At 46.2% G+C, this 18,947-nt stretch overlaps 1 protein-coding gene and 1 long non-coding RNA gene across 2 annotated transcripts in view; one reads left to right on the forward strand and one right to left on the reverse strand.

Moving 5' to 3' along the window:
- Positions 1–246: 246 nt before the first annotated feature.
- LOC131896060 (uncharacterized) lies at positions 247–7,094 on the reverse strand. The gene is made up of 3 exons (XR_009375352.1): positions 6,548–7,094; positions 3,251–3,371; positions 247–574 (listed from the first exon to the last, which is right to left on the reverse strand). It is a non-coding gene; the product is annotated as an uncharacterized LOC131896060 (long non-coding RNA).
- A 607-nt stretch (positions 7,095–7,701) lies between these two features.
- Positions 7,702–18,947, forward strand: part of Sorbs1 (sorbin and SH3 domain containing 1) — a 229,348-nt gene continuing 218,102 nt past the window's right edge. Inside the window, exon 1 of the mRNA XM_059258360.1 lies at positions 7,702–7,812. The gene's annotated coding sequence lies outside the window, so the exon portion shown is untranslated. The remainder of the gene's footprint in view (positions 7,813–18,947) is intronic.

The following is an 18,947-nucleotide window of genomic DNA, read 5'->3' on the forward strand; positions in this document are numbered from 1 at the left end:
TCCATTTATATGCCCAAGAAAACTGAAAACATGTTCATACAAAAAGTTGTTCATTAAGGTTCATAGCAGCATTATTTATAACAGACAAACAGACAAACAGATGTCTGTCAAATGATGAGTGGATTAAAAAAATGTAGCATATTTATATAATGGACTATTACTCAGCCATGGAAAGACGCAAAGTACTGATACATGCTAGAAAGGTGAACCTTATAAATGAATGGGGCCAGGCAAAGGGGCCACATGTTGGATGATTTCCTTTATTTGAGATGTTCAGATGTTCAGGCAAACCTATAGAGACAGAAAGTATAGTAGTGACTGCCAGGGGCTGAGAGGAGAGGGGACATGGGAAGTAACTGCTGGTGGGAATAGGATTTCTTTTTGCAATGATGAAAGTGCTCTGGAATTAGATAGCTGTGCTAGATGGTCACACAACCTTACAAATTGGCTTGTTGACTGCAGTATCTACCACCGTCTTGCAGCTGACTAGGAATCTATCGCTCTTTCCCATTAGACTGAGCATGAGGGACAGGCTCGGTCCCCATTTTCTGGTTCTCCAGCTCTGAGCAAGGACCTGAAAAAGAGCAGGCAGGTGTGTAATGTTTGTAAATCAGATGGCCAGAGAGTTCTCTTACCAGAACCCCAGGTTTGCTGGTCTGGCTGTGTTCCCAGCCTTCATGACCTTTGGTTGTTAGAAGTCCCAGTCCAGATCCAGCAACCTCTAGCGTCAGAGTGGGGCTCACTGACCCAGCATCCACCCAGCAGTCTCGCCTAGGGTCGCACTGAGTCTAAGCAAAGCAACTGCCTCTGGCTCCACTGGGGCCCTTGCTTTCATCCATGGAGAGCTTACTGGGAATACCCCTTTCTCTGGGCTGCAGGTGGCTGTGGAAACCTGGGTCTAGCTTGCTTTCTGCCCCTACCTCAATTGCAAGGTCAGAGTTCTTGGACCTCTTGGCCTAAGAAAGAGATAGGCATCTCTATCCAGTTCTCTCTCTCTCTCTTTTTTTTTTTTTTTTTGGTTTTTCGAGACAAGGTTTCTCTGTGTAGCTTTGCGCCTTTCCTGGAACTCACTTGGTAGCCCAGGCTGGCCTCGAACTCACAGAGATCCGCCTGGCTCTGCCTCCCGAGTGCTGGGATTAAAGGTGTGCGCCACCACCGCCCGGCCCAGTTCTCTTTTTACTCCATCACTGGACAGGATTTTTTCCCTCCCTCCCTCCCTCCCTCCCTCCCTCTCTCCCTCCCTCCCTCCCTCCCTCTCTCCCTCCCTCTCTCCCTCCCTTCCTTCCTTTGGTGCTGAGAGTTGAACTTCAGGCCCTATAGGCGTGCTAGGCAAGCACTCTCTCACTGAGCTTATATTCCTAGCCTGATTGTTTCCTTCTTACCTGCGGCAGACCCAGACCATGAAAACCTTACTTTGATTGTTAAACACCCCTGGAAACAGGTGACTTTCCCATACCTCCTCTTGCTGAGCGCCTTTATGCTCAGATGAACTGTTGGGGGTCAGCTCCTCAGGGAAGCAGGTGGTAAGATCCCTAAGAGGCATGGCCTGGAGACTTAACTGCTGTCCTGGGCAATGGGCTGAGTTAATGAAAGGATTAGGCTTTGCTGAGTAGGGACGAGGCAACCAAGTTTGGGGCAGGACAGGTGTGCTGAGGTACTAAAGGCACTGAAATCTTGTGGGTACCCTAGCCATCTTTCTTATGTTCTTTTCCCCCAGTACTCCTTTTGATAAATGCCCAAGAAGCAGAATTTCCCATCCCAAGGCAAACTTGTGACTTAATTTGTTCTTCTGAAATGAGTCCCTCAGTGAACTCTTCCAATTACCTCTGATAAGTCTCCCGCAGCTTCCAGAATGGTAGTTATTCTCTTTAACATCATTGCTGTTGATTTTTTATACCCTTATTAAATTTACATTCGTTTAGTAAGGCTGGTTTCCCCTCTCCTGAGGTTGCTGGATTTCTCACCCCCGCCCCCAGCCCATCTAATACGGTCTCTCTGGCTCTCTGGGTTCTCCACCCTTTCTCTGTGCCAACCTTCCCAGATTCCTCCTTCTGAGTTCTCTCCCCCTCTCTCCAGCCTCAACCAGGATGCCTCTTTGAGGTTTGTCAGCTGCAGCTACCCACCCTAAACATGGCTTTTTCAAGTAAACACTCCATTAATTAAATTACTCTACAGTAGAAAGCCTTCTGACACTCAGCATTTTCTAACTAATGACTCTCCTGTCCCAGTCGGAAAAGATACGTCTTCTAGCAACACCTTCAGCAGGCCTCTTTGTCTTTTAACCTTCTGAATCCCCGACCAATGGTGGTGGACCCTTTTATAGACAACAGTGGTTGACAGCACTGCATTATGGTGTTTACCCAAAGTCCGTTTGGGACATTTTTATCATATTTAGTTTGACTATCTAACAGCATCTGAAAGTGTCCAAGCCAAACCTTGCGCACTTGGTCAAATACAATACAGTACTTGGGGTTCCATTGTATATGCATGCCTGTACCCAAGGAACAACACATCTGAATAAATGTTTGCAGCTTGATAAACACAGGTCTGATAACTGGAATCTTAGGGTTAGTGATTTATATAATATAATAATATATATTATCCTGAGTATTCATCCCTGTTGTTCTTGTTATTTTCTATCTGGCTCCATAGACATGTCCTGACCAATCCCCACTCATTTCACCAAGTTTTCTTAAGGCAGTGTCTATGGTCACAGACTTTCAAAGAATGTGGAATTCTTGGAAGTGACATTCCGTCAATGTCTTTTTTTTTTTTTTTTTTTGTCTTTCTGAGGTACTGGGGACAGAACCCAGAAGCTTGCCATGCTGGGCCCTGAGCTGTGTCCCCCTGTACTTTTTAGGCACGTGTTTTGCATACGTTTAATGGCTTTGCTTCCTTTTCCCCCTCTTCTGTACTACCACATCTGGATGAGAATCAATTCTTTTTTTTTTTTTTTTTTTTTGGTTTTTCGAGACAGGGTTTCTTTGTGTAGCTTTGCGCCTTTTCCTGGAACTCATTTGATAGCCCAGGCTGGCCTCGAACTCACAGAGATCCGCCTGACTCTGCTTTCCGAGTGCTGGGATTAAAGGCGTGCACCACCACTGCCCGGCTGAGAATCAATTCTTTAAGGACATTTTCTGTATCTGTAACTTGCCACTGTCATCTAGAGATCTGCCACTAAACTTATGTGATCTCAGGAACAGAAGAATGGCTGGTGACCCAGCTTGTCGGTAAAACCTTGTTTTTTTACCTCTCTTGATTACTTATACTGATGGCCTGTCGAGGGATGCTGGAGCTTGCTGGACTCTGGTTTGTGTGGCTGACTCTCCTGTTTCATATTTTTATTTCTTTTTCCAGTAGTAGACAGACTGCTGGGAACAATCTGAGGCACGTGAAGAGAAAATGAGGAGTTACTAATAAGATTAAATTAAACTTCAGTGGATTTTTTTGCAGTGTGTGGGGAACAGTAGCAAGCACCACTGAGATGAGCAGATACAAGCTGAGACCTCGTGGTATTTGCAATCTGTTTAGAGAAGGGCTGAGGAATAAAACTACAGAGAAATATACACGGCTTCCTGCCAAATATGGTTAAGTTCCATATGAAAGGAGTGTGGTGGGGCTGGAAAGCAGGGGCCTTCCCATATCCCTGGGGAGCTGGAAATGGGAGTGGGCCACGTAAGAGACACGAGTGGAGAACTCTAGGCTAGGGGTTCTCAACCTGTGGGGTCACATATCTATATCCTGCATATCAGATATTATGTTTCAATTTACAATAGTAACAAAATTTCAGTTATGAAGTAGCAATGAAATAATTTTATGGTTGGGGTCACCACAACATGAGGAACTGTATTAAAGGGTTGCAGCATTAGGAAGGCTGAGAACCACTGCTCTAGGCTCTGTCATGGATGTACACCTTAGGCCTTGATGTCTCTTCTTCTCAAGACTAGTTACATTAGTTTATAGGGCTCAGTTCTTTGGTTAAACCCAGGGCCCAACACGTGCTATGTGTTCTACCATTGACCTAATCCCTAACCCAAGGGTCTAGTTCAAAATAAAAGTTCAGGATCTTTTGTATAAAAATAAAGAACTCCAAGAGAGTTTAATCATAGCAAGTGTGGGATATTTCTCAGTGTAGTACGCTTGACCTTAGTGTAAGTGTTGGCTCATGTTCTGGTCAGGGATTCTATTGCTGTGATGAAACACCATGACTGAAAACAACTTGGGGGAGGAAAAGGGTTTATTTGGCTTACACTTCCACATCACTGTTCATCATCAAAGGAAGTCAGGACAGGAATTCATGCAGGGCAGGAACCTGGAGGCAGGAGCTGATGCAGAGGCCATGGAGAGGTACTGCTTACTGGTTTTGCTCATCATGGCTTGCTCAGCCTGCTTTCTTATAGAACCCAGGATCACCAGCCCAGGGATGGCACCACCCACAGTGGGCTGGACCTCCCCCATCAATCACTAATTAAGAAAATGCCCTACAGTCCAATCTTATGAAGGCATTGTCTCAATTGAGGTACCCTTCTCTCTGATGACTTTAGCTTGTGTCAAGTTAACATAAAACTATCCAGCACAGCCTATATGAACTTGACTGGGTCTTTGCTTCCTTGGGCCTCACCTTGGGGCAACAGGGAGGCAGGTCTCACTCTTGTCACATATATGTATCACCAGGCCTGCCTTCCAGATGAATCAGTGAATGGCTGGAGATAGGGGTGAGTTGGTATAATTAAGCCTAATGATCTCTTAGGTTGCTTTTATTGTGAACTATTATTAGACCACAGTTTGGGAGCTACTCTTTGAGACAAGGTCTCACTGGATAGTCCAAGCTGACTTTGAACTTCTGCCTCAGCCTTCCAAGTGTTGGTATCATAGGAGTGAACAGCCCAGGTCTTCATGGAAGAGATGTCTGAGTTATGTAGAAGGTTTTGCTTTCTCTCTGTTTCTCCCAGTTGCAAAGATGAACAAAAATAGTTGTACATAATTCCAGAGGAAAATTTTGAATGGGATTTTACACATTGGTTTTCAATCAACTTTCCCATTCAATAATGTAAGTATCTTTGAGTGTTGATATGTCAACAGCTGGGCATGGTGGCACATGCCTGCAGTGTCTGCTAATCAGAAGGCTGAGGCAGAAAGAGCATTTTAGCTCAGGAATTCAAAGACAACCAGGGGAAAGAAGAGGGAGATCTGATCTTAGTTAATTTTTTTTTAAAGATTTGTTTATGTGTATGGATATTTTTTCTGCATGGACGTCCGTGCATCACGTGCATGCCTGGTGATCTTGGAAGTCAGAAAAAGGCATTGGTTCCACTGTAATTGGAGTTATTGATACTTGTGAGCTATGATATGTGTGCTAGAAACTGAACCCAGGTCCTCTGCAAAAGCAATAAGTGCTCTGGACTGCTAAGCCAACTCCCAAGCCCTTGATTTTTTTTTTTAAATTACCAAAAATACTTCCCCATTTCTCATAGCTACCTGGAATTCTATCAAATGGTTGTATTCTTATTTTCTTAACTAATCCATCCAAACTGAACATTTGAATTATTACGACATTTTTGTTGCCTGGATTTGGTATGTAGGTAATAGACTCAGTTTCTCTGCCTTTTTTTCCCCTACCTTCCTATGTTTGTGGCTTGGTATGTGCCAGTGCATAGAAAGCTCTTAGCAAAAGTACAGCAGTGCACAGTAGACCAGACGGGCAAATAAATACTTTCTGTTTTACTGCTTTAGAGACCAGAGAGCTGTTTGTCCAGACTGTGGTACAAGTTAACAGTAGAGCCTGGGACGTGTTTTCCAAAGGTCTGGGTGAGGCAGAGCCCTGTGCCGAGGGATCCCTGGATTCTCTGGCAGCTTCTTGCTTCCTCGGTTATGGAGTGAGCTCCCAGACAGCTAGGAGTCTTCAATTAAAATACACAAACAAACAACATAGTTCAGGACAGCAGGTACTCAGCAAAGACTTGTCCCTGTTCCCTGATCTAAGACCCTTCACAGATGGGGTTCCCCTGGCCTGTGCAGTCATCAAGGCCTATCCTTACCCCATCACACAGCCTGCTAACTGGGAACATGCTTGGGCTGAAGATTCTTGCCAAAGGCAGCTGAAAAGAATTAGTTGTGCTCAGCCTGAAGGGTAACTAGTCTACTGTGTTGGATACTTTTACATCAACTTGACACAAGCTAAAGTCATCTGAGAGGCGGGGACTTCAATTAAGAAAATACCTCCATAATATGGGGCCGCCGGCAAGCCTGTAGGGCATTTTCTTAGTGACTGATAGGGGAGGGCCCAGCCCATTGTGGATTAGGCCATTTTGGGCTGGTGGTCCTGGCTTCTCTAAGAAAGCAGGCTGAGCAAGCCATGAGGAGCAAACCAATAAGCAGCACCTCTCCTGGCTTCTACAACAGCTCCTGCCTTCCAGGTTCCTGCCCTGCTTGAGTTCCTGTCTTGAGTTACTTCAATGATGGACTAAGGTATGGAAGTGTAAGTCACTAAGTCGCTTTGGTCATCGTGTTTTGTCACAGCAATAGAAACGCTAACTAGGACACCTACCTTGAGGGATGTCCTTGGGATGTGGGAAGCTGGTCATGGAAGAAACAAGTTCCAGACTAGTTCTTGCTGGCTCATTGAAGCTGCACAAACAATCTCTCCTACCTGTTCCCCTTTCTGCTATTCTGTAGGGAACTGGAGAAGGTCGTAAGACAAAATTGCATACCCTGCCTGTCCTGGCCTGTGCTTGGTTATTACTTGAGCTCATTTACAAATGATCTGGTTTATTTGTCCCTCCCTCAAATGTTAGCTTCTGAAGGGGAGGGTCCTTTTTAGTAACCCCAGGGCTCAATGCATTCATGCTCACTGAACCTTGAATATAGGTTGCATGAACAAAATCTCAGTGCCAGTCTATCAGAGTGGTGCAGCCTATAATCCTACCCCTGGAGAGGCTGAGTCAGGAGGATGGCCTAGGGTGTGTATGTGGGAGCATACCTGTAATCCCAGCAATTCAGGAGGTGGAGGTGGGAAGATGAAAAGTTCAGAGTTCATTCTTGGCTACACAGTGAGTTGAGATGACCCTAGAATACATGAGCATCTGTCTCAAAAAAAAAAAAAAGATTAAAAAAAGAGAAACTAGTAATAGGGTCTCTCTCGAAAGGCTGTGAAGATCAAATGAAAAAATAGGAAGCATTAGACATATAACCAGAGTGGCAGCTTCATGAGCAAGATCTGATGGATCCAAACGTCGTCTTACATATGTTAAACACGTGAATCACTACATTGTACCAAAGGGGAACTATTATGCCATTTTACAGATCGTCAAAAGGGTACAGGGTTAACTAATTTATATACAGCCAGGACACACTGTGGGCTGCTCTTTCATGCTCACTGTTCCTTTCAAGCTCCCTGTGGGCAAACCCTTAGAGAGATCACAGGACCGGAGTCAGGAGGAACTCGCGCCCAGCCCCGGGCAGAAAGGGTTAGCGGCTGCGCGCGTGCCCGCGCGCGTTATTCGCGGGGATCCGCGGGCGGGCGGGCGCGCGCCCCGCTCCCGGGGACGCAGGCTTGGCGGCGGGCTCTTCCTCGCCTCCCCATTGGCGCACACGCCCCTTCCTGTCACGGCCGGCCAGGCCCCGCCCCCTGGGCGCTGCCGGAGTGGACGGTTCCAGGGCATGCTAATGAGGGGCTGGTCGCCGCCGCCCATTGGCCGGCCGCGGAGTGTCGGTGAAGTCAGCTCGGAGTAGCAGAAAAACAGAGCGGGGCTGACTGCAGCGTGGAGCGCGAGCCGGGCTGGACGCGCGCAGCCCTCGCCGGAGACCCGCGAGGTAAGCGGGCGGCGGCTGCGCTCTCCCGAGCTGGCTCCCGGGCGGGTGCAGCGGGCCCCCGGAGCGGCGCCTTTGTTCCGCGCGCGGAGGAGGTGCTTTTAAAGGGCCAGCTGTTCGAGGGACCTGGGGGGGTCCCCTCCCCCCAGAGCATCCCCGGGTGGCCGCGGGGGACCTCCGCCGAGCCGTGCCTCCCGGCTGCTCCGTGTGTCCCCCCCATCCCTTCAAGGAAAGTTGCTAGGACGCAGGGAGCTTGGGGGATTCCAGATCTCTTTATGCCTTTTCGGGTTTTGGTAGGTGGAGGTAAGTGCGATCATGGCCTGTGATAGGAGGGGATGTCCTGCCGCCTCAGGCTGGCTGCAGTGTAGGTGGATGGAGACCGGAGAGCCCGGGTGGGTTTGCGTTGGAAAGTGAAACTACCGAGGGTCTCCTCTGCAGCGGCCAGAGGAGGAAGGAAGGAGCCAGCGGTGGGATGGAGGCATCTCAGGTGTGTTCATTCATCAGCACCCCCCGCCCCCCAATCCCAAAGCCGAGGGCGGCGGGATGGGCGCAAGGACTACGCGGCTGGCCCATACCCGCCTGCACCCGCGTATGGTGGTGGGTGTGTGTCCGGAGATAAGGTGCCTCCGCTCACCGCCCAGGCCCCTTCATCCTTCCAGTGAATGACAGCATCTCTCTCGCTAGGCAGCCCATCGCCAAAGGGACAGAAAGCTACTCCTTTCTCCTATTTCCCGGGCAGTCTCTTCCTGCTTTCCAGCGTGGTTTCCCTGATAAGCGGTAGTGACATTCAAGATAGAGGGGAAAAGAGGCTTAAAGTCATTATGCTCCTTTGAAGGGCGATGTGCTGTCGAATTCTGTATCCTGGTGCCTCTGCTTGTCGTACTACGGCTTTGAAATTCATCAGTGCATGCTTTTTTCGGGGCAGACAGAATTTATTATGCATTGCTACATAAAAGCAGAAGGGATCCCTCTGAGCGGGCTCATTTTATCCAGTCCGAGGGTTTTCCCAGCATGTTCTGGATGAGCCTTTGGATTTTTGTTTGAATCGCTGAGCTCTGGGATACCCCTGTTGTCACAGGGCCAACCTACTGAAATTGCTCAAATTGATTTCACTGTCAGTAGGTGGGAGGTTCATCTAGAGACATCATAGAACCTGGCTGGCATGTTAGGCCTCTGACTGCATCTCCCCACCCTTCAGCCCTCCACACTGGTGTGTCCTTTTTCTTCCTAGGTGAAGGCTAGGGATGGCTTGTCTGACCACATGCTTCTTTGATTTTTGAATGCCTCTGTTTAGATTTGAGCATGTGGTTTTGGTTGGAAAGATAGCTTGGTGGTGATTGAAGGGTGGATTAAAAGCAGAAGGAGACAGCAGTGTCAATGACAGAAGACACACATTTGGAGGTTCTGTAGCTTCAGCCTTTGGTGAGTGAGATGTCTACAGAGTTAGGTGTTCTTTGGCTGTGAGGGGGAGGGGTGGAGGAGGAAGATGCTGCCAACAGTTTTCTGCCCCACCCTCATGCTTCTGCCTTAAATAACTCCATGCCAGCCCTGCCCTGAGGTCTCCTTCTTGAGCCTGAGGGGAAAGGGTGGTCTGTTGGCCACTGCTGCTCGGGGCGTCTTTGGAGGTTAGGGAAGGGTTAGTTCTTAGGGGATCAAAGATGATGTATTTCTCAGCTTGAGGGTCTGTGATAACTGTCTGCCGGCTTCTCTGCGGGCAGTTAGTAACTAAATGAAGTGCTCTTTACCCTGTGGGGTGAAGGACCACCGCCCTCTGCTGTAGAACCCCTGCCCCCTTTGTTGGCTCTGTCTTCCTCTTATCTGCTTTTATTTGCTATAGTGGTAGAGTCTCGGTAAACTTTTTGAAGAGGTTGGGAATATTGGGATGGGGTTGGAATTATGGCAAAGAAGGAAAGAAAACTGCTTTTTCCTAGCAGAACAGAGACCCATTCGGCTCTTCTTTTTTCTTCTTCTTCAAAATAGAGTGGGGTGCAGATAGCAGAGTGTGGAAGGGTAGGGTCTAGGGAAGAGAGCTTTGTCTGGGGTGGCACTGGTAATGTCCTGGTCACCCCATCTCCACTCTCTCTGGACCCTTCTCTGGGTGTGGAAGCAGAGGGCATCCACTGGCAGTTTAGAATTTAACTAGCCTGTCTTTGAAGGAGGAATGGATGATCCAAAAAAGAAAAACAAAAAAAAAAGATTTGGTGAAAGAACCTGGGCCAGAGACGGCACAGCCAGCTTTGGTTCTGGTCAGCACTGTCTGGGCCTTGGGTTTGTGCTTCATTCTATGTTCTTGTTGGTAAACAGGGAGGCTGTAGAGCAGTGACTTTCTAGGGTTCCCAGTAGCACTACTTAATTTAAAGTCACAAGTACATTTTGTGATGGCGATTTTAGATTCTTTCCTGTTTGCTAGTTGGATGTTCAATCCTCAGTATTTAGCAACAGTACTGAAAAGGAACTTTAAAACATGGGCTTCTGTAGGATCCAGAGTACCTTTTTCTTGATTGGTGCGATTCATGTGGTTTTGGAGTACGTAAATAATTCAGAATGATCCAGAGTGAGAGAAGCAGACCTCAGAGCGAGTTGGTGTGTGGGGGAGGTGAGGATGGGATGACAGATTGCCAAGGAAAGGGCGTTGCTGTAATTCATTCTCTCCCCATCTATGTTTTATTTATGATCGCACAGGTGAACATTTAAATATTGGGAACATGGGGAGGGGGACCCCACTGATCCATTCAGCAGCCTTCACTGAGGAGTGAGTGTTGGGAGGTTTGGCCATTTGTCTGAGGTCATGGCTAGCAAGATGCGGATGGGGGTGTGAATCTGGGTCTTACGCTCTAGAGTAAAGCTCTCCCTTTTGTGAGAGGAGCCTAAGAAGGGAGGGAGAAAAGTGAGGAGGAAACAAGAGATGAAGAGGGAGGCTGGAGACACCATAGCTTCAGCCTTTGGAGCCAAGAGTAGAGCATTCCTGTGTCCTTGGAGTGGAGAGTGAAGTAAGAAGCACACACTTAGGTGTGTGTGTGTGTGTGTGTGTGTGTGTGTGTGTGTGTGTGTGGTATTGGGGAGGTGTTGAATGCCCTGATCCTGCCTTAGATTCTCCTTGCTGACTCTCTGACTGTAGAGTGAGTTTGCTGGAGCAGGCAGAACTTAACCACGCGGAGTCAAGTGTGCTGGTGGTGATGCTGGTGAGCGCTGAGATTGGGCCGGGTTCTGCTGAAATTCCAGTTTCTTTTTGATGTGTGTGCATTTCTTCCTCATTTCTTAACTAAAGTTTTGCAGGGAATGGATCTCTTTTTAATGCAGGCAGCATTTTTTCCTCTGACTTCCACCGTACATTTTATACGAGAGCATTTCATGTACTGCCTTTTCAGAGGAGAGACTTGGAGACAACTGGGCTCCTGAATTGTGGCTCATCTTTGGGAGACGGGGAGGCTCTGGCCTGTGACCTTCACTGTACTAAGCCTCACAGTGTTTCAGTGAGCAATTAAAGGGCTGTGAGCAGTGGATAACCAGAGCATTAACCATTCACAGGCAAGGATAAAAGATGATAATAACTTTGAAGTCTGTGGCCCAAGCCACCAGCCATGAGTAGTACACCTTCCTCTGGCCAGCTCTCAGGTGCTAGGACATCTTTCCACGGCTTCTTCCGTCACTCCCCCTTCAGATACGTTGCGAGGCCCTGTGTCTTGTTGCTCTTGGGGCTTTTCCCCCTGCATCTCCTTGCTCTGTCCCTTTCTTCTTTCTCCCTTCCTGCTGTGTCCCTGCTTACTCCCCTCATCCTGTTAGTAATATATCTTTGTAGTGTGTTTTAATGTATTATTGTCTCATTAAAATTTCATGTTCTCTTTTCTTAATTTAAAAGCAGTTTAGTCTTTTTGAATGTATATGTATTTTTTACACACTTCAAAAAGCAAACCTAATTAAATCGCTTTTTATTTCTGTGTGGCCTTCCATTGATTTTTCTTCTCCCCGCCCCCTTGTCTGTGGTCAGTAGTGGCTCTTTCTAGAAAAAAACAATTTTTTCTCCAAGCTCTCTGTCATGTGGTTATTGTTTTAAAAACAAAACCAGCTATAACAGTAGAAAAAGTTTCCACCCTTATATTGTAAACCACCAGGGACACCCTGTCCCAAGAGATATATCCTGTTTCTTGACTTCCTTCAATGGAAGAATTATCATTACTGTGTTTTATAAGAAGGCTTAGACTGTGCGGGGACTGGTGGTGGATATGAGTCTGGTAATGCTTAGGGGTAGGAAGTCGGCAGGCTACTGCCAAGAGAGTGCATCCAGGGAGAATGTAGTGTGATGATTTTGTGTTCCCCAGGCTACACCAACCCAACCGGCTGTAGCTGGCTGCAGAACCCTTTTGAAATGAAAAAGATGCTTATCACCTTTCCCATGAATGTTGGGGTGAATTCAGGAGTATCCTGTACCCACCTAAGGCAAAGCCACACACCAACATGCTGCTGGTGTGGAATTCTAGATGTTATGATGGAAGTGTATCGGTGAGCATCATAATGTGCTTCTATAAGATTGAGTCTTTTAAAAATTTCATTTATTTTAGTGTGTGTGTGTGTGTGTGTGTGTGTGTGTGTGTGTGTGTGTGTATGTACATATTTCTGTAGATGCCCTTGAAGGCCAGGAGAGGGCGTCAGATCCCTGGGAGCCAGAGTTACAGGCAGTTGTGAGTCATCTAACATGGATACTGGGAGTTGAACTCAGGTCCTCTGCAAGACTGGAAAGCACTCTTAACTGCTGAGTCATTTCTCCAGCCCCCAAATTGAGTCTTGGTGCTCAGTGGTCAGCGAGTACAGTATCTAAAGGAATCCTCAAAAGCAAGAAAGTACCTTGAAGTCTCCAGTTTTTATACTAGAAATCTGCCTGAAATTTGCATTCAACTCAAGAATATCTGTGCTGGTTTCAGTGTAAACATATTTAAATTGCTTTGCTGTTGAATACAATTGATGGACCAGGAAAATGCTGTGTTTACCTTGGGCTCTTTCCAAGTGTTCACAGAGTCTGTAACCCAGCTGGAGAAGCCAGGAGTAGGGCAGACCTCAGACCTGTTGGTGTTGAGAATGGCCCTCCAGCCTCACTTGCTGGCTCTTCTACATCCTCAAGGCCGGGCTCGTCTCACGCTAAGATTTGTTCCCTCACCAGTAGCCTTTGCCTCCTATTCAGACCCCTTCATATCTGAGAGACATGCATTTCCTCCTCTGTTCACCTGTTTCTGTTATTTTTGCTGGTTTCTTGGTCTTCTTCTCCCATATTGTGATATCTGGAAAGTGAGAGGAATCTATACCTAAGCATTACACACAGACACAGACAGACATACAGACGACAGACAGACAGACACTGTAGTATTAGCTACAAGAAACATGTGAAGACTTATAAAGAAGGCAGTATCATCCTGGTAATCCATTCCCTAGAGTCAGTCACCAGTAGTATTTTCCATTGAAGCAGGAACAAAGTCCTACAGACTCAGGGATGTTCACCAACCCAGGCTTACGATAGCTTCTTTTAGGAGTCTGAGAAGGGTCTCACGGGGCAAAATTCACGGTGTTGGCAGGACTGTGCTTACTGTGAGAAGAGCCTGCTTGCTTACTGATGCCATCTTTCAGAGGCTGTCTGCATTCTCTACTCAAGGCAGTCTTCTTCCTCATCTTCAAAGCCAGTGCCTTAGGACTTCTGTTGCTGCAATGAAACACCATGACCACAAAGCCAGTTGGGGAGGAAAGGGTTTATTGTAGTTCACCACTGAAGGAAGTCAGGACAGGGACTCAAGCAGGGCAGGAACCTGAAGGCAGGAGCTGAGGCCATGGAGAGATGCTGCTTACTGGTTTGCTCCTCATGGCTTGCTTAGCCTACTTTGTTATAGAACCCAGGACCTCCAGCCCAGGGATGGTCCAACCCACAATGAGCTGGGTCTTCCCACTTCAATCCCTAATAAAGAAAATGTCCTACAGGCTTGCCTACAGCCTGATCTTATCGAGGGATTTTCTTTCTTTCTTTTTCCAGATAGAGTGTCTCTGTGTAGCCCTGGCTGTCCTGGACTCACTCTGTAGACCAGGCTGGCTTTGAACTCAGAGATCTGCCTGTCTCTGCCTCCCAAGAGTGCTGGGATTAAAGATGTGCACCACCACTGCCTTGGAGGGATTTTCTTAATTGATGTTCCCTCTTCTTAAATGACTTTAGCTTGTGTCAAGTTGACATAAAACTAGCCAGCCCAGCCAGTGCTGGTGATGGCTGATTCAGCCATTCTGCCACTGCTTGTCTCTGATTGGTACTGTCTCATTGCTATCTGATTCCCTCTCCGCCTTTAAGGAGCTTGATAATTGCCGTGGGCTGCCTCGGTGATCTAGGACAGCCTCCCATTTTAGCATGAGTTGATTAGCAACTTTTAAAAATAGAAATTTCTTTTTTCCCTTTATTTATTTATCACCGCCCCCCCATGTGTGTTTGTGTGTATGCACGTGTGTGTGCAGGTGCCGGCAGGGGCCAGAGAGGGTGTTGGATCCCCTGGAGCTAGAGTTATAGGCTGTTCTAAGCTGTCCGATGTGGGTGCTGGGGACTGAGCTTTGGTTACTTTGAAAGAGCAGCAAGTGTGCTTAACTGGTGAGCCATCCCTCCAGCCCCCTGCTTAGCAATCTTGAGTCCATTGCAACCTCAGTTCCCCTCTGCCACATGACTAAATATGTTCCTAGTATAAGAGCTTACTTAGGCTCTGGACACCTTTGAGGGACCATTATTTTTTCCACGATAGTTACTTTATAACCTTTATTATTTTTCCTGATACTGTTTAATTCTCCTGATATTTCTCCCCAACTTTTTCTTTCCCAATCCTTTCATATGGCAAATCACAGTTTTTGGTTACATTGATACTTAATACTTGCATTGTTTTGACTGAGCAAATAGTGTTTATGGTTGATACTTACAATATACTTTAGTGGTACTTTCTTATGTAATTTACTGACAACGGCCTTACTTCTTCAAGTTAGTGTTTTTTAACCCCAAAGTCTTACCCAGCAGTTTTAAAACATCTATGTGTTCTGATGTGTTTGTTTTTATTTTGCCACATACCCTCACCAGCCTTCCTTTCTAGAACCCTCCACCCTTCTCCACTGTTCTTCATTGTTGACCTGTAGGCCTGTGGCATGACTCCTGCTTGGAATCAATCCGTGGGTTGCTACCTCTGTTTTGACCTCTGTTGGCTTATTCCTCCAGAAGTTTCTGAAAGAGAGTTTGTGGGAGCTGATCACTTCAAACTTGCATACACTACACGGACTTATTCTTTACTAGTACTTGATTGGTGGTTTGGCTTATCTAGAATTTTTGGTTGAATGGCATTTTCTATTATAGTTTTATTTTTTCTTTCTTTCTTTCTTTCTTTCTTTCTTTCTTTCTTTCTTTCTTTCTTTCTTTCTTTCTTTCTTTTTTTTTGGTTTTTCAAGACAGGGTTTCTCTGTGTAGCTTTGGAGCCTTTCCTGGAACTCACTCTGTAGACCAGGCTGGCCTGGAACTCACAGAGATCCGCCTGCCTCTGCCTCCTAAGTGCTGGCATCAAAGGCGTGCGCCACCACCGCCACCTGGCTCTTTTTATTTTTTTAAGACAGGGTCTCTGTGTAGCCCTGGCTGGCCCAGAACTCACTATGCTGACCTAGCTGGCCTTGAACTCACTAGGATCTGCCTGCCTCTACCCCCTACCCCCCACACCCCTGACACCTCCAATACAGATTAAAAAGACATTGTTACACTGTACTTTAGGTGCCAATATTGAGGCTGAAAATTAGTATATCATTCTTATGTTTGATCATTTATAGGGAACTTGTTAATGTTTAGGATGTTTTCTCATTTTCTCTATTTGAAATTTCCTTGTTTTAAGAATTACTGGTCTAGGCCAGGTATGATAGCGCATGTTTGTAATCTCAGCCCTTGAAAGGCCTGGGGATCAAGAGTGCAAGGCCATCTTTAGATACATAGTGAGTTCCAGGCGCTCTTGAACTAGAGAAGCCCAGGCTCAGATACCCACGGGAAGATACTAGGCTGCACTTTCGTTTGCTCTTTTGGTGAAGGCCTACGTCCTTCAAAATCTGACACATTTCCTACGTATGAATATTCAGTCTTCTTTTCTCCGTTTTCCTGTATTTTGTCTTTGGTAGTCCTGTCACTTAGACTTCCTGGGTTGAGTTCATAATTTAAAAAGTTGTATTTTCTTCTATTATTTTTATATTTTTGAGGAGTATCTTTATCTTCAACCGTTTTCAGTTCTTAAATGTCTATATTCATGTTTTTACATGAACTATGTGTCCTTGTTTTACTTCCTAAGAGCGCCCCAGTTCCTGCACCATTTCCCTCCTCTTTTGCTCCTCTCTTCCCCCTCCCTTCCCTCCATGTCCTAGGCTGGACTTGAACTGCGGATCCTCCAGCCTGTCTCCTTGCTGGCGTTACAGATGTTCTTCACAATGTCTGGCTTCTTTATTTTTACTTTTGTTTACTTTTGGGAAATTTCTGCTGATCTTTGCTTGTCTTTGTTTCTCCCAAGTGTCCCTTTCTGCTTGTTTTGGTTGCAATGCTTCCCATTGGAGCCGTCTTCCCATGTGTGCTGATCCTGGCTAGTTCATTTGGATTTTAAGGGTGGACACTTAAATGTTCATCAGGCATCTGTGGGACACAGGAGGGACCTGTTAATTTCCTTGTAGGGTCATCCAGCAGAGTACCTTTTTATTTGTTTCCCCAAATGGAGAAACCTAGGTATCAGTAGGTATTTCTGGGCCTTTGCTGTGGAAGGTTTTCCTGGAGAGGAATCAGCCTGCTCACTCGAGTGCTCTCTGTCTCTCTGTCTCTGTCTCTGTCTCTGTGTGTGTGTGTGTGTGTGTGTGTGTGTGTGTGTGTGTGTGTATGGGGGGAGTGGGCTGTAGTTATCTTGTTTGCTCTGAAGGCTTTCACTCAATCCCACTGTCTTCTAAGAGATGCCTCCCTTTGCTGTGTCTGAGTCCTCTGCTGACTGACGGGTCCACTAGAGTAGTTTCAAGAAAGGAACCCGGGTCTGATTGCTCCTGTTACGAACTTTCAGAAAGTAACCCTTGCTGTTTAGCCCCATCCTGTTTCTCCCGTTCAAGTCAGTGATGCCTCTAGTTCCTCAGCACTCCTCAGGTTCTGTGCCAGGGGTTGGCCACTTGCTTAGTGGTTCCTTTCCCAGCTGGCACTTAGAGTAGACAGAGCAGGATCCCAAGTCAGCTGCTGCATGGTGATCAACTGTGAATCCCTGGGTTCTGCTGGGATATTTTGGGTGCTGTTATTTTCTTGCCATTAAGAAACAAGTTTCTCTTTTGTTCTTTTAGTGATATTTGTGGAGAAGATAGAAGGAAAAATGTTCAGCTTTCTGATTTTATCAGAAATTTATTTCATCTCTGTAGCCAAGCTCTTAAGCTTATGCTTCCTGATACTGAGTATATGCCCAAGAGATACTCACCTTACACACACCTTTGGGGTGCTGTGGATTAAACTCAGGGTGTGCTAGCAAGTGCACTACCACTGTGATGTAACCCCAGGCCTGAGATGGTTGCTAAACAATTGAATATGTTTCTAAGACAGTAGGCATACAGTCATTAGACTTCCAGACAGACCCAACGATGCAATTTTACCAAAATAAATCATGGTTTATTTTGAAATAGATGTAACCCCAGGCAGCAGATCCTGCCTGTTCTCACACTGTGTAGAAAGAGAAATACTATGAAACACCATCATGGAATGTTGGGGTCATGAATGGTGAGGCTCAGGAGCTGTATTATGCCCCATATGTAACCATATGGATTACCTTGAGAAGTCAATTAACCTTTCTGGGTCTCAGTTGACTCAGCACACTTGGTCAGGTGCTGGCTTAGTTCTCTGTACTGAGGAGCTACTGTGTGCAAAAAAAGCATGTGCTGGATAGTTTTATGTCGGCTTGACATAAGTTAAAGTCATCTGAGAGGAGGGAATTAAGAAAATGCCTTCAAGCCCAGTGGTGGTGGCTCATCCCTTTAATCCTAGCACTAGGGAGACAGAAGCAGGTGGATCTCTGTGAGTTCAAGGCCAAGCCTGGTCTACAAAGCGAGTTCCAGGGCAGCCAAAGCTGTTACACAGAGAAGCCCTGTCTTGAGGCGGGGAGGGAGGGTGGAGAAAATGCTTTTATAACATCAGGCTGTAGTCAAGCTTGTAGGGCATTTTCTTAATTAGTGGTTCATGGGGAAGGGCACCGTGCATTGTGAATGGTTCCATCCTTGGGCTGGTGGTCCTGAGTTCTATAAGAAAGCAGGGTCAGTAAGCCATAAAGCCATGATGAGCAAACCCAGTTTATGGCTTCTGCAACAACCCTTTATGGCCAACCCTTTATGGCCTCTGCATCTCCTGCCTCTGGGTTCTTGCCTTGACTTCCTTTAGTGATGAACTGTGATGTGGAAGTGTAAGTCAAATAAACCCTTTCCTCCCCAACTTGCCCTATGGTCATGGTGTTCTATTGCAGCAGTAGAATCCTAAACTAAGACAGCATGGTTTTAGGATTCTTCCAGAGGTCATTGCTCAGGCAGCCATGTAGTGTTTTGCATGTTCATCCTTTGTGGTATAACATTGGCTCTGTGTCTTTCTCTAAAGCTCAGCTCTGTGTCTTATAGAGTAAGTCCTTCATATATTTTATCTTACTCTTTCTAGACTGGCTGTCTTGTAGGAAGGTATTACAGTCAGCCTTTTATCTTTGATGTCTTCCGCAGTCCTTGGCATATAGGAGATTTAGACTAATAGTTGATTTTTCCACCAAGAAATACTTGAAAAATATGATAATACAAGTCTGTCTGCCAGAATATATGGAGTTTTCTCAGAGAAAAGGTCTGCATGTTTGGATCCTGCTGCACATTTCGTGGCCATGCATGCAGCTGAGAAGTTCAGATGTGTTGATACTGAGGTCAGTGGAGATAATGGTTCAGGATGGCAGCCCTAACCCTAGAGGACTGTTTTTTTTTAGCTAGGTTATAATCATGAACTTGTTCAATAAGCCCCACATTGTTATAATGTAAGATGGATGTCATCTTAACTATGAATTACATGTAGATATAGATTAGATCTATATCTATATCTACATATAGATATGGATTACATATAGATAAGT

The sequence above is a fragment of the Peromyscus eremicus genome, chromosome 1 (genome assembly GCF_949786415.1).
Source record: "Peromyscus eremicus chromosome 1, PerEre_H2_v1, whole genome shotgun sequence".
In the NCBI taxonomy this organism is placed as follows: domain Eukaryota; kingdom Metazoa; phylum Chordata; class Mammalia; order Rodentia; family Cricetidae; genus Peromyscus; species Peromyscus eremicus.